This window comes from Protopterus annectens, chromosome 2.part1 (genome assembly GCF_019279795.1).
Source record: "Protopterus annectens isolate FY-2018-M chromosome 2.part1, PAN1.0, whole genome shotgun sequence".
NCBI lineage: Eukaryota > Metazoa > Chordata > Ceratodontiformes > Protopteridae > Protopterus > Protopterus annectens.
This window is the reverse complement of record NC_056729.1, coordinates 1,100,044,362-1,100,056,913: the sequence shown is the minus strand read 5'-3', so window position 1 is coordinate 1,100,056,913 and position 12,552 is coordinate 1,100,044,362. Positions and strand designations below refer to the sequence as shown.

General features: G+C 34.2%; 1 protein-coding gene across 2 annotated transcripts in view; it reads right to left on the bottom strand.

Moving 5' to 3' along the window:
- CLIC5 (chloride intracellular channel 5) overlaps nt 1-12,552 on the bottom strand; it is a 1,097,485-nt gene that overhangs the window by 170,750 nt on the left and 914,183 nt on the right. The gene's annotated exons all lie outside the window — the stretch shown is intronic.

The following is a 12,552-nucleotide window of genomic DNA, read 5'->3' as shown; positions in this document are numbered from 1 at the left end:
TTGTTTCAGGCATGGGATTAGTGGTATTTCGGTTTCTAAGCTGTGCCTGTGTTGAGACCATAAATTCTTTAGGTACCACTGTAGCTTTCTCATATGCAGTCTGGCATGGGGGACCAGGATTATGCATGATGCCATGAAGCCTAAGGCCTGCAGTACTTTCCTTGCTGTTAGTTTGTTCTGCTTTGTTAATGCCAAGAAGTAAAGAGGGAGTTGTTCTTGTTTTTCTGCAGTTAGGAATGCCATCTGTTTTACTGTGTCCAATTCCGCACCCAAGAATGTTTTTGTTTGGGATGGTGTCAGTCTTGACTTTTTTAAATTGACTGTGTATCCCAGGGCTTGTAGTAAGCAAATGACCCTTTGTAAGTCTTTTGTCAGCTTGCTTTTGTTGTCCGCTTGTATCAGGCAGTCGTCCAGGTATGGATAAATTTGGATTCCCTGTAGCCTGCAATGAGCGATTACTGATGCCAGGCATTTTGTGAATACTCTGGGCGCAGTAGATAAGCCAAAGGGCAATGCTGAGAATTGATAATGCTCTGATCCTGCAAGAAATCTGAGGTATCTTCTGCAATTTGGTCGTATGGGGACGTGCAGGTATGCCTCCTTGAGATCTAGAGTTACCAGCCAGCACTCCTTGCCCAGCATGGGAAGAAGTTGCTGTAGGGTCAGCATTTTGAATTTTGGGACAATGATGAATGTGTTTAAGGCGGACAGGTCGAGAATAGGTCTCCAACTTTTCTCTTTTCTTGGTACTAGGAAGAGTCTGGAGTAGAATCCTTTGCCCTGTTCTGTTGGTGGTACTCTTTCCACAGCTCTCATCTTTGTTAATTGAGCTATCTGCTTTAGAGCTTCTGTTTTCTGGTTTGGAGGTAGGTTTGGCATTCCTCTTTCACTGGTAAGGTGTGGAAGTGAAACCTGTAGCCTTGGTCTATGGTCTGCAAAATCCACTTGTCTTTTGTGATATAGTGCCAATTTTTTGAAAATAAGGCTAACTTTCCGCCTAAGGGTGCTGCTATTTGTTCCCTGGTAGGCGGTGTCAGAGCCAAGTCACTGTGATTGTCCTGTTGCAGTGGCAGTGGTTGTGTCTGTACCTCGCTGGTTATTGCCTTGCCACTGGCATCCTCTGTAGGCACCTCCTCTGGATTGATTCCTGCCTCTGGAACGCCTATTCCTGCCTCTCTGAGATTTAGAGGAGTCTGGAAAGGACCAATTTTTGGAAGGCCAGTTCCTGCTAAACCTTGGGGGCTGAACCTGTAAGAAATCTTTAACTGTTTGTACAGATTTTGCCTTCTCTTCCATTTTCTTCATTACTTGCTGAGCAGGAGAACCAAATAGACTGGCCTTATCCATAGGAGCATCTAACAGCTTTGCTTTAACATGATCCGGCAAGACCTGTTCTTTCAACCATGCATGCCTTCTTATAACTGTGCCAGTCATGGCTGATCTAAATGAAGCCTCCAGTGCATCATAGCCACATTTTAAAGAATGGTTACTAACCTGCTGAATGTTATTCACCATTTCTAAAACATATTTCTTATCTAAGGAGTCATCAGAGGACAGTTTCTTAGTTAACTGATCAAGCATAAACTCTTGGTATTGGATCATATGAAACTGACAGTTCAAAGCTCTAGCTGATAGAGTAGCAGAGGTGTAAACTTTTTTACCCCATCTCTCTAAGGACCTGGATTCCCTTTCAGAAGGGAGAGGGTTTTGCTGAGGTCGGCTACTGCCTTAGGCCCCTGGGAGATAGTCTCGGGATCTGCAAGTGGGGCCTTGTATAGGTGGTGATGAGTGTCCGGTACCCTGTAAAACCTATCTGGTTTGGCAGGGGCTGGAGGTAAAGTATCAGGAGCAGTGCAAACATCATTAAATGCATCATCCACAACAGGCAGAACTGGAGGTATAGCTAAGGGCCTATGTTGCGGTAAGTGTAGAAAGGTCCTAAGCCTTTTCTTGAATCTGAGAAATCTTGTCTCTGCCATTGGAATTGCTCTCTCATGGCATGTAAGGTTTCCCGAAAGGAAAATTCCTCTGGTGGAGAGGCAGATGGAATAGATTCTTCAGCATCGGAATCTTCATAAGTAGAAAAAGGAGCCTCTGGATGGTCTGTAATGTCTGAGTCATCAGAAGAATCATCTGAGGACACTGGCTCTGGGGGCTCTGCTCTAGGTCTCTTTTCTGGAGGCTGAGAGGCCCTGTCTGGGTGAGATTGGGTTCCCTAATTAAAGAGATGAGATCCTCTGCCAGAGTAAGCATTTGAGAACTGGAACTGGGACTGTGTGAGGGGGGCTTAACAGGCACTGATTTAGCAGTTTTGGCTGCTTTAGCCCTGGCAAAGGCCTTAATAGACATGGCTGCAGGAGGCCTAGCAGCACCACGTGCTGGGGTAGAGACATCCAAAGGGATGGTGTCTGATAATTCTATAGGAACCACATTAGTAGGCAAAACTTCAGAGGCCGATTCAACTAGGGTAGCAGGAGCCTCGGTAGTAGTCATGGATTCAGCTGAAGATTGACCCGTTTGCTCGGTTTCGGCCGAAACCGAGACACTCGCGGTTTGCTTAACCGTGGTTTCGGCCGAAACTGCGGACCGCGAGTGTCGGTCTTTTTCTTTGCGTTTTTTAACAATTTGAGAAGTCGGAGGATCCGACGGCATAATGTACGCAAAATCTGAGCCGAAAAACTGTTCAGCAAACTCCGACGCCTAAGCACAGGCTAAACAGGCTGCTACGTCGTGGTCTGGGCCTAAACAAGGTAAGCAGTAAGAGTGGAAATCTTTATGAGGTATTTGTTTCCCACAAGTTAAACAGTTATTTACTTTTTCTGACATCGGCTGAGGCAAGAAAGAGTCCCCAACGGGGTACTTAGCTTTTTAGAAGTCTTCAAAGTAGTATTCGGTAGTAGTAATCTCTGGATCTGACCGACTGGCACTTGCGAACAGCTTCTGCTTCGGGCGCCACGCGGCAAGAAAGACTGAGGAAAATGGCGTCGGCTGATGCCTTTATACCCGAAGACCAGCAGAGATGACGTCGGGTGAAGTGCGACACCAGCCGAGGCCAGACCCAGACTTTGGAATCCGGCCGACCGAAGGGCTGCCTGACGACAGGACAACCCATTTGTTAGGACTGCAGATGCATCCTTGAAGGACATCAGAAGGTATGTTTTAAACTGTGCTTTTTTAAGCTCCCTTATTAGTGGCAGAAAAACTTTTCTTTTAGCTATTACCAAGGAAGAATAGTCATTGTCAAAACGCACAGTTGTCTCATTAATCTTAACAGGAGCTTTAGCCCAAGCAGATTTAAGAACCATCTCTTTATCAAAAGATGATAGAAATCTAACTATAACTGATCTAGGATAGTTTTTGTTAGAGTTAGTATTAGCTATAGATCTATGTGCTCTTTCGATACCAAAAGAGAATGCTTCTGGTAAGTCTAAAGTTTTAGGGAGCCATGTTGTTAAAAAAGAAGTAATATTGTTACCTTCAATATTTTCTGGCAGTCCAAAAATCCTAATGTTATTGCGCCTAGATCTATTTTCCAGGTCATCCAGCTTTGTTTGTAAATGTGTATTTTGTTTCAGCAGAAACTCAATGTTGATTTCCTCTTCTTGGATTCTATTTTCCATGTCATTCACAGCTTCTTCTATGCCTGTCATCTGGATCTTCTGTTGTTGCAGGTCTATATGTAACAAGTCTATTTGTTTTGTAGTTTTTTCTATGAAGGTATCTATTTTAGTATCCATTTTATCCATCTTAGCAGTAAGTTGCTTGATTATAGTTATCAGAGACTGAAGTTCTTTCTTGATGCTGGAGTCTTGAGAATTTGTCTTACTGGAACTCATTTCAGACTGATAAACTGACAGGAAAATTTCCAAAGTGATTTCTGACAGGAATATTGTTAAAATTTCCTTTCTTTTTTAGATATAGTTCAAGAACTATATAAAACAAACATATTTAGAAAGAAAATTATTTCAAAAATTAATTTTTTAAGTAATTAATTCCTGTCAGTGTAATGAAATTGGTGGAGCTGAAGAAATCTGCTGCTATCCTGTGTTCATCCTTGGCCACGCCCCGATTCACTTTATAATCTTGAAATACTGAAATATCGAATTTCAATATTTTGAGACTATAAAGCCGAAACACCAAAAAGCCAAAAACAAAAACCACGACTGTTAAAGAAAGCACACAAACACAACTATACCCACCTCCGGACAACAACACAAATACACACAGACACACATACACACTCACACACACACACACACACACACACACACACACACACACACACACACACACACACACACACACACACTACTCACACCCTCCTACTTATATATACTAACTCCGAGGTCACACTAAACACCAACACACATAAAACCCACCAACATAAATTCCACACCCCCCTCGTACAAACAAACATCACACAGATACAAACACCACCACTCTCAACACTGACACACTCACACTCTCTCCTACGTACCCTAACCCACACTTAACACTCCCTGACACACTCACAAACACACAAACCCTCCCCAAAACCCTTAAAAACCCAACACTTACCTAACACACCATCAGGACGGCGGGTTTGACATTCTGCAGTTTTGCACATTTGCAGATTCTATACTTTGTTCTTGAGATACTGAAATTTGACATTTCAGTATTTCGAGATTCCAAAGTGTTTCCATACATATACACACACACTGTATATATATATATATATATATATATATATATATATGTGTGTGTGTGTGTGTGTGTGTGTGTGTGTGTTTTAATTGTTTATTATATATTTTAAAATAAGTTAGTAACAGTAGGTTTGGTTGATTGCATAGTAAATGCAGCTTTGAATTGTCTACATTAACTAGCTGTTATATTGTTTCTCTAATGACAACTAAATGTAACTATCCCTTTAAGACCAATTCTTAGATCACATGACTTGGTTAGGTAACTGTGTTTAAAAGATGGTTTGTTTGTAACAGTTTTTAGATCTGTTGAAGTGTCTGTTTAGAAAGGTGTGAAAGTGTTTATCTGTATTTTAGCCTTGCTTTTATGTTTTTATTTTCCTTCTTTGAATAAAATCCAAGATTTTATACGGCAACTGCCATGGTTGACTGGTTGAGTTTTAAATATATTTTGCAAGTTTTATCAGCTATTTAACTGTAAATGTAGTGAAAATTTGTTTAAGATATTTTATAGTCACAAATCAAAAATGAACATAAAAATAAGTAGCTGAAAGTATTTAAAAGTTTTAACATACATTTTTTTAGGTATATGCTAATAGAAATAGACACAATATATGTTTATATATATATATATATATATATATATATATATATATATATATATATATATATATATATATATATATATATATATATATATATACATATATATATATATTGCTTCATTCACCATTCATATACCCAGTGTTCTGGCATTTGTAATGTTTAAGAGTCATGTTGGGGGTGTAATGTAAGTTATAGCACTATACATTATTTCTGCTTTTGTAATTTCATTTTCCCAGACAATTTAATGAATGAATACCTGTAACATAGTTAGAAACCCAGTCTCCCAGCACAGTTATACCCTCTACCTACTTAAGGAAGACATCTACCAAAGTTTAAACTCGCAATAAAGAAAACTACTCTAGTCTATGCAAATGTGTGTGTGAGTGTGTATGCATGTGTGTGTGCAGCAGCACCATGAGTAAGTGGTGATTGGTAGGGGCCAGACACTGGAAAATATCTCTAGCATTTTATCAAGTCAGAGTAACTGAGAAGTGTGTGTATACACATGCAAGCGTGTATGTGTGTACATGTGTGTCTAATGTGCTTCTTTTGTGCCTGTGTTATTCTTCTACAAAAAGGATGAAATTGAGAACTTAGAACAGTTTTTAACCAAAGAGAGAACCTTTACTTGTTGTAACTAAACCAAATATAGACAGTTAGTTACAGCAAATCAACAAATAATTTCTTATTTTTATGAGATGTTTAACTTAAATATAAAATATGACATATATGCACATAAAGATTTCATAAGGAACAGTAAGAACAGAAAGTAATCACTGATCTTATATTATAAAAATACTATTTCATTATAATTTAGTTGCTTTATATATTTTCTGGAATTATAAATCAGATTGAAGTGTCAATGCTTTAGATTATTTTATATAGTGATTTATCAGACTTTGGGTTGTTAAATGTTGAGTGTGCTTTAATTACTTGATCTCTAATGTCATTATATTATATTTAGGAAGTGGTAGCATTCATTTCATTTGTTAACAGTGAAATGGGTCAGTTAGTGAGTGGTTTGTATGAGTCTATCATCAAACCAGGACTTTTTTATTCCATGATAGAAGGTCTAAAAGTTTCTTCTTACATGTCTGTTTGTAATTCGTATTAAACATTAATTGACTTAAAAGTCCTTTGAAGAGAAACAGTTTAAATAAATACCCAAATTTACATAAAGCCCACCTATTATTTTTACAGGAAACACATATAGTAACTGAAGATTTTACGAGATTGTTGATGAAAGATTACTCAATACCTGTGGGGTCTCATTTTAAATTGAAAAGAAGAGGCACTCTGATACTTTGGAGAAAATCATTATCTATGTCTAAATTAGTAAACACCTTTTCTGATAAGAATGGCATGTTGGTATTAGTGGTAGTAGAAATAAAAAACTTTATACTTTTGTGAATACATATCGGATACCTGTAATTGGAGCTAAAATTATTAAGAAACTTTTAAACATTATAACCTTACATGCAAAAGGTGAATTGATAACTGCAGGAGATTTTGACTTTATTTTGTCTAGAAAGAATACAACAAATGGTAGGGAACCCAAATTGTCCTCAGTTATTAAACATTTAGATCATTTTGTAACCAATTTAAATATGCATAATATATACAATTTAAAGTCAACAAAAGCATTTAACTATACGCATTACTCATACAAGTTTGGGACCCAAACCTAATATTGATAAAGTTTTCATTTCAAGTGGTTTATATGCCAGAACTGAAGAAGCATTGCTAATGTCATGTCCTTTGTCTGACCACAATGCTAGTACATTAACTACTACTTTGAAACCTAATAATTTGATCCATTGTGAAAGAATTCCTGCTTATATAATAAAAATAAAAGATTTTAAAGAATGTTTTTGAAGGAAATAAATCAATTTATTGCTATTAATAATGGAGAAGTGAAAGAAGTTATTTTGTGTGATGCATTAAAAGTATATATATATATATATATATATATATATATATATATATATATATATATATATAAGAATTAAAAATTCTTATGTATGTAAAAGAAGGGAATGGGATAAAGAATTAAAAACTGTGAAATCTAATATAGATAAATTAAAATTAAATTTAAAACCTAAGTATAAGGCTGCAAACCCTGAATTAAAGGTATTAAATCAAAAATATCTTGAAATACTTCACTATATAATCTCAATAAATGTAGAAAAAAAATTAAATTACAATCATATTCAATAAATCTAAAACATTTGTGCAAATTAGATATTAGATCTAAGAAAAACAAATCCAAATCATATCAAGGAAATAATGTTTAAACAAGGAAAACAAATGAAAGAAGTAATTGATCTAAAAGCTATATTAGTAAGTTTTAGAAACTATTATGAGGAATTTAATAATAAAAGGATAACTTTTGAGAATAGCAATACAACTGATAGCTTTTAAAAAAATAATATACAGCATAAACTAACTAAAGAACAAAAAGTTAGAAATGATAAATAATTTTCTTTTAAAGAATTAAAAGATCAAACTAGTAATCTTAAAACAGTCAAAGCACCAGGTCTTGATGGTGTAGTTCCAGAGTTATACAAACTAATTACAGATAATATTTTACATATATTATTTAAAGTATTTGACAAGTTAAATCTACATTCAGTATCTCCCATTATTGTTGTTATACTCTTGTTTCTCCTATTTTTAAGCAAGATAAAGATCCTAAACTTTGTTCATATAGGCCCATATCATTGCTAAATGTAGATTACAAAATATCTATGTCTATCCTTAATGAAAAATTAAACATCATTATATAAAGATTAATAACTGATGACCAGACTGGGTTTATTTTTCATAGAAGGTTTCAGGATAATATATCAGACTTTACACTTTAATAAAAGCAAAAAAGAATTGTCGATAATAAGTTTAGATTCTGTTAAAGCTTTTGATTCTGTCAGTTGGCCTTTTTTAAGGTACTTAAAGAATACAATTTTACCAAAGAATTTATACATCTTATAACATACCATTATAGTAGATCTTTTTCTTTGGTTAATATTGGTTCTTTCCTCTCTAGTTCCTTCAAAACTTTAAAAGGCACTAAACAGGGATGCCCTTTGTCTCCTCTATTATTTGCTTAAGTTATTGAATCTTTTGCTAACTACATTAGATGTGATGATAAAATTAAGGGATTTTCAATAGATGGTAATTATAGTTGTAAAATCCAACTATTTACACTTGATATTTTCATAACTAGTGGTGATACTGAATCTTCACTGGAACATACAAATATTTACATAGACTGTTTTGAAAAGGTTTCAAGTTTAAAGTTTAACAATTGCAGAACAAAAACATTACTTATAAAAAATGACTATATTTTTAAATAACTTTAAAATATTTAACTGGGAAAATGCACAAATTGATTACTTTGGGTTTACTATTAGACCTACTGTAAAGGATTCCATTTTATTAAATTATAAATATGTAATAAACGTACTTACTAATTTAACAGGTAACTGGAATAAATCCTTTTTCCCTATGGAAGATAGATTCACCTTGATAAAAATGATAATTTTGCCAAAAATTGTATTTCATGCACAGTCCTTAATAATGCTTTCCCCTAATAAATGTAAGAAATTAAACTCTATTCTCATTAATTTTCTATGGTTCCCTAAAAACTGAGACTGCTGTTTGAATGGCATACTAAAAGCTGGCAAGAGGGTGGTATAGGTTTCCCAAATATTGAACTGAATACCAAAACTACTACTCTAAATAAGATTTCAATATGGTTAAACTTTTCATATCAATCTAAATGGAAGTCCATCCATGAAAAATGATTTGCCAACAATAAATATGTTATAGATTCTCATTCACAATTTGGAATAAATATTTTTATTGGATTTTGAAATGTTTGCATATAAAGATATAACAAAATCTAATTTCTTCTCCTTTTACAGACTACATTATGCATAAGTTAAAAAGCTTTTTGAACTGTAACTATACAGTTAAAATGCACTCTTTCTGTTATTCCCTATTCCTAATATTAATGGTTGTTTAGAGACATTTAATATAACCGAAATATTATAATTTAAAGATGCAAATGTAATATTCTGGCATAATTTTTTATAGGGAAAAAAATATGTACTACAGATTATCATTTTGCAAAATATTATTTAGAGAAAACTAATTAGTTAAATACACAGATCTGTAAAAATTTGTAAGTGATAAAATGAAAATCTCCATGGATTTTCATATCCTGAAAATTTTGGATTTTTTTCTTTAGTATTATTAGTAATTTAAGTACTGACAAATCTTACTTGTCGGTAATATATAGTATTTTAAGAATATAATTTATATCTTCATATTCATCCTTTTGGAATTACCCCTTAGAAATGTATAGGACTGACTTCTCTGATAGTGATAAAAGTTAAATTCTAAAATCTGGAGTTATTTTAACTCCTTATAAAACTGAATTAATATATAAAACTAGGAAAATTTACTGAGATGTAATGAAGATTCTGAGGCAGATCGGCTTCATATGACAATAGAGTGTAAAATTGTTATAACATTCCGGATTTAATTTAGGAGTTTTACTCAAGCACTGTGGACAGATAAATGTATTATAACTAAATCACTGATTTGATTTAATGCTCCAGTTCCAGAATCCAACCGTAGATTACATGGGCCTATTCTGTGGTCCATTTTAGCCATAGCAAGAAAAATAGTTACAAAAAAAAACTGGAAATGTAAAATTGCTTTATCTTTTATGGAATTAATTTGTTTGGCTAACAATTTTTGCAAAAAGGAACTGTCAACCTTAAAAATGAAAACATCTAATATTACACATCAATATAGATATTGACTAAAATTAAGTGATTTATTAGATAAGTATCAATGGTTTGGTTCACTAAACTGAATTTTATTGTGCAAGTCAAATAAGCAAAGGTGTGGCTCCAGAATCAACTGTTGTATGAATCCAAAGTAACAAATGTACAAGACAAATCTGTTGCAACTCAGCTTTAATAGTAACACAAGCGCTTTCACATACAGCTTCTTCAGGTGTTTAAACAAAGTTACTGAAACACCTATTTATACACATCAGTGATCATATGATCAGATAAAACAACAACTTTGCAATTGAGCGCCAATACGGGGGCAGTAAGAAAGACATTTGTAACTATGGCTGAAATACATAGGTCTGTAGATGCAGATCCCCCCCCCCCTTGTTAACATCTCAAAATCAGGGCAATGGGCCAAATACTAATTTTTTAATTTTTTAATAGGTTTGAACTCCATGGGCATAAATTTTCCTCTTCCAGTGAGGGAGAGATCCATGAGCAGGGTAAGAAGCGGACAACTGAAAACGCAGCTGAGAGGCAGGAGCACAACCAGATACAAACGGAAGTTGGGCGAAACAACTACAAGCCCACTAACAATAAAAAAAGCATTTCAGCAAGTAAGACACTGATTATTAATCTCTCTTGTCATTGTCTAACAGATCTTGAATTGACTGTTTTGAATAAGGGTCTAACGTTCATTCCTACAAGTGATATGCGTATTACTGATATTATATTTGATGTCAAAATGTTTGCACGCAATCTTAATGATACTCAAGATGTACATAGTGATTGTTTTAAAAGACCGAGTATGTTTGTACCAAAACACAATGCTTTAGTTAATGCTTTTGAACAGTTATGTATTTCAAGCATTTATGAAGTTTATAATAACAAATATATGAGTAGGACAATAAGTAATAAGTACAATCTGAGTAAGCTTGAACAAAGGGCTCTGGTTGACTTAGAAAACAATCAGGATCTGGTCATCAGACCGGCTGATAAAGGAGGGCAAATAGTGTTAATGGATAAAATAGACTATGAAATGGCAATGTATGATATGTTATATGATGTTAATTTTTATGAAGTCATCACATCAGCACAGGCTGATACAATGATCAATACTGTTTTCGGTTCGATTAAATGGTTAGAAGCTACTTCATTGATAGATCATGATTTAGCTAGATATTTTTATACTACCAATCCTACCATTCCCATTATACAAGGATTGCCTAAAGTGCACAAGTATCTTAGTAAGCCCCCAATGAGACCCATAGTTGCAGGCAATAACTGGTGCATGGAATCCTTGTCCATTTATCTGGAGAAATGTCTTAGGCCTATTGTGAGTAAGTCACCGATAGTATTAAGAGATACTGAACATTTTTTGAATGAACTGTTTCAATTTTCTAAACCAATAACAGTTTATGAAAGATTTTTTGTTTGCCACATTAGATGTGGTTTCTCTATTTACTGTAATTCCCAAAACAGTAGGTATTGATTATGTTACAAAATTATTCGTAGATTCTGGAGGATTTAACAATGATGAAATATTTTTGATACAGACATTACTGAATCTAGTACTTCACAATTATATATTTGTGTACAAGGAGATGATATATTGGCAAAAGAATGGTGTTGCTATGGGGAGCTCTTGCTCTAATAGTTATGCAAATGCTGTGATGGATGTGTTGGAAACTCAATATTTAATGAAGGGTCCATTTAAAGATTTTATTTTATTTTATAAAAGATTTGTGGACGACCTTTTTTTGATTTGGAAGGGAAAGGAACAACAATTGTTAGATTTTATGGATTATATAAACAGTTCATCTGATTTTTTATGTTTTACTTTAAATTTTTCATCCGATGGTATCAATTTTCTGGATGTTTATGTTAGTTGAGATGAAAATGGTTATTTGAATAGTAATTTGTTTAGGAAAGAGTGCCATGCTAACCAGTTGTTAAACAGGAAAAGCATGCACCCTAATTTTGTATTCAGAAATGTTGCTAGGAATCAATTTTTTAGAGCCTCAAGGCTGAATGCTAGGGATGAAGACTATCAATATCATAAAAATAAAACAGCAATAGAATTGCTTGAAAGGGGTTATGAACAGAGAATGGTGGATATTAACTCTCTAGCAGTTGATTCTATGAGATCAACTGTAACAAAACCTTACTTTTCAGAGAACTTTAATAGAATAAAATGCCGTACTAATACTAAACTTAGGATGTCCCTTAATTATACTAGGGATGTTAGTTTGTATACAGAGGTTATAAATGACCATTGGAATATTTTAATGACTGATGACCACATTAAGGCATTAGTAGGTACAAAACAACAATTGTCTTTCAAAAATAGGAAGTCCCTTAAGAATAAGTTATGCAGTAACACCTTTAAGAAGCATGTAGTAACAGAGCCTGGCACAAAACCATGTGGTAGCTGTAGGTATTGTAGCTTTGTTTCCAAGAAT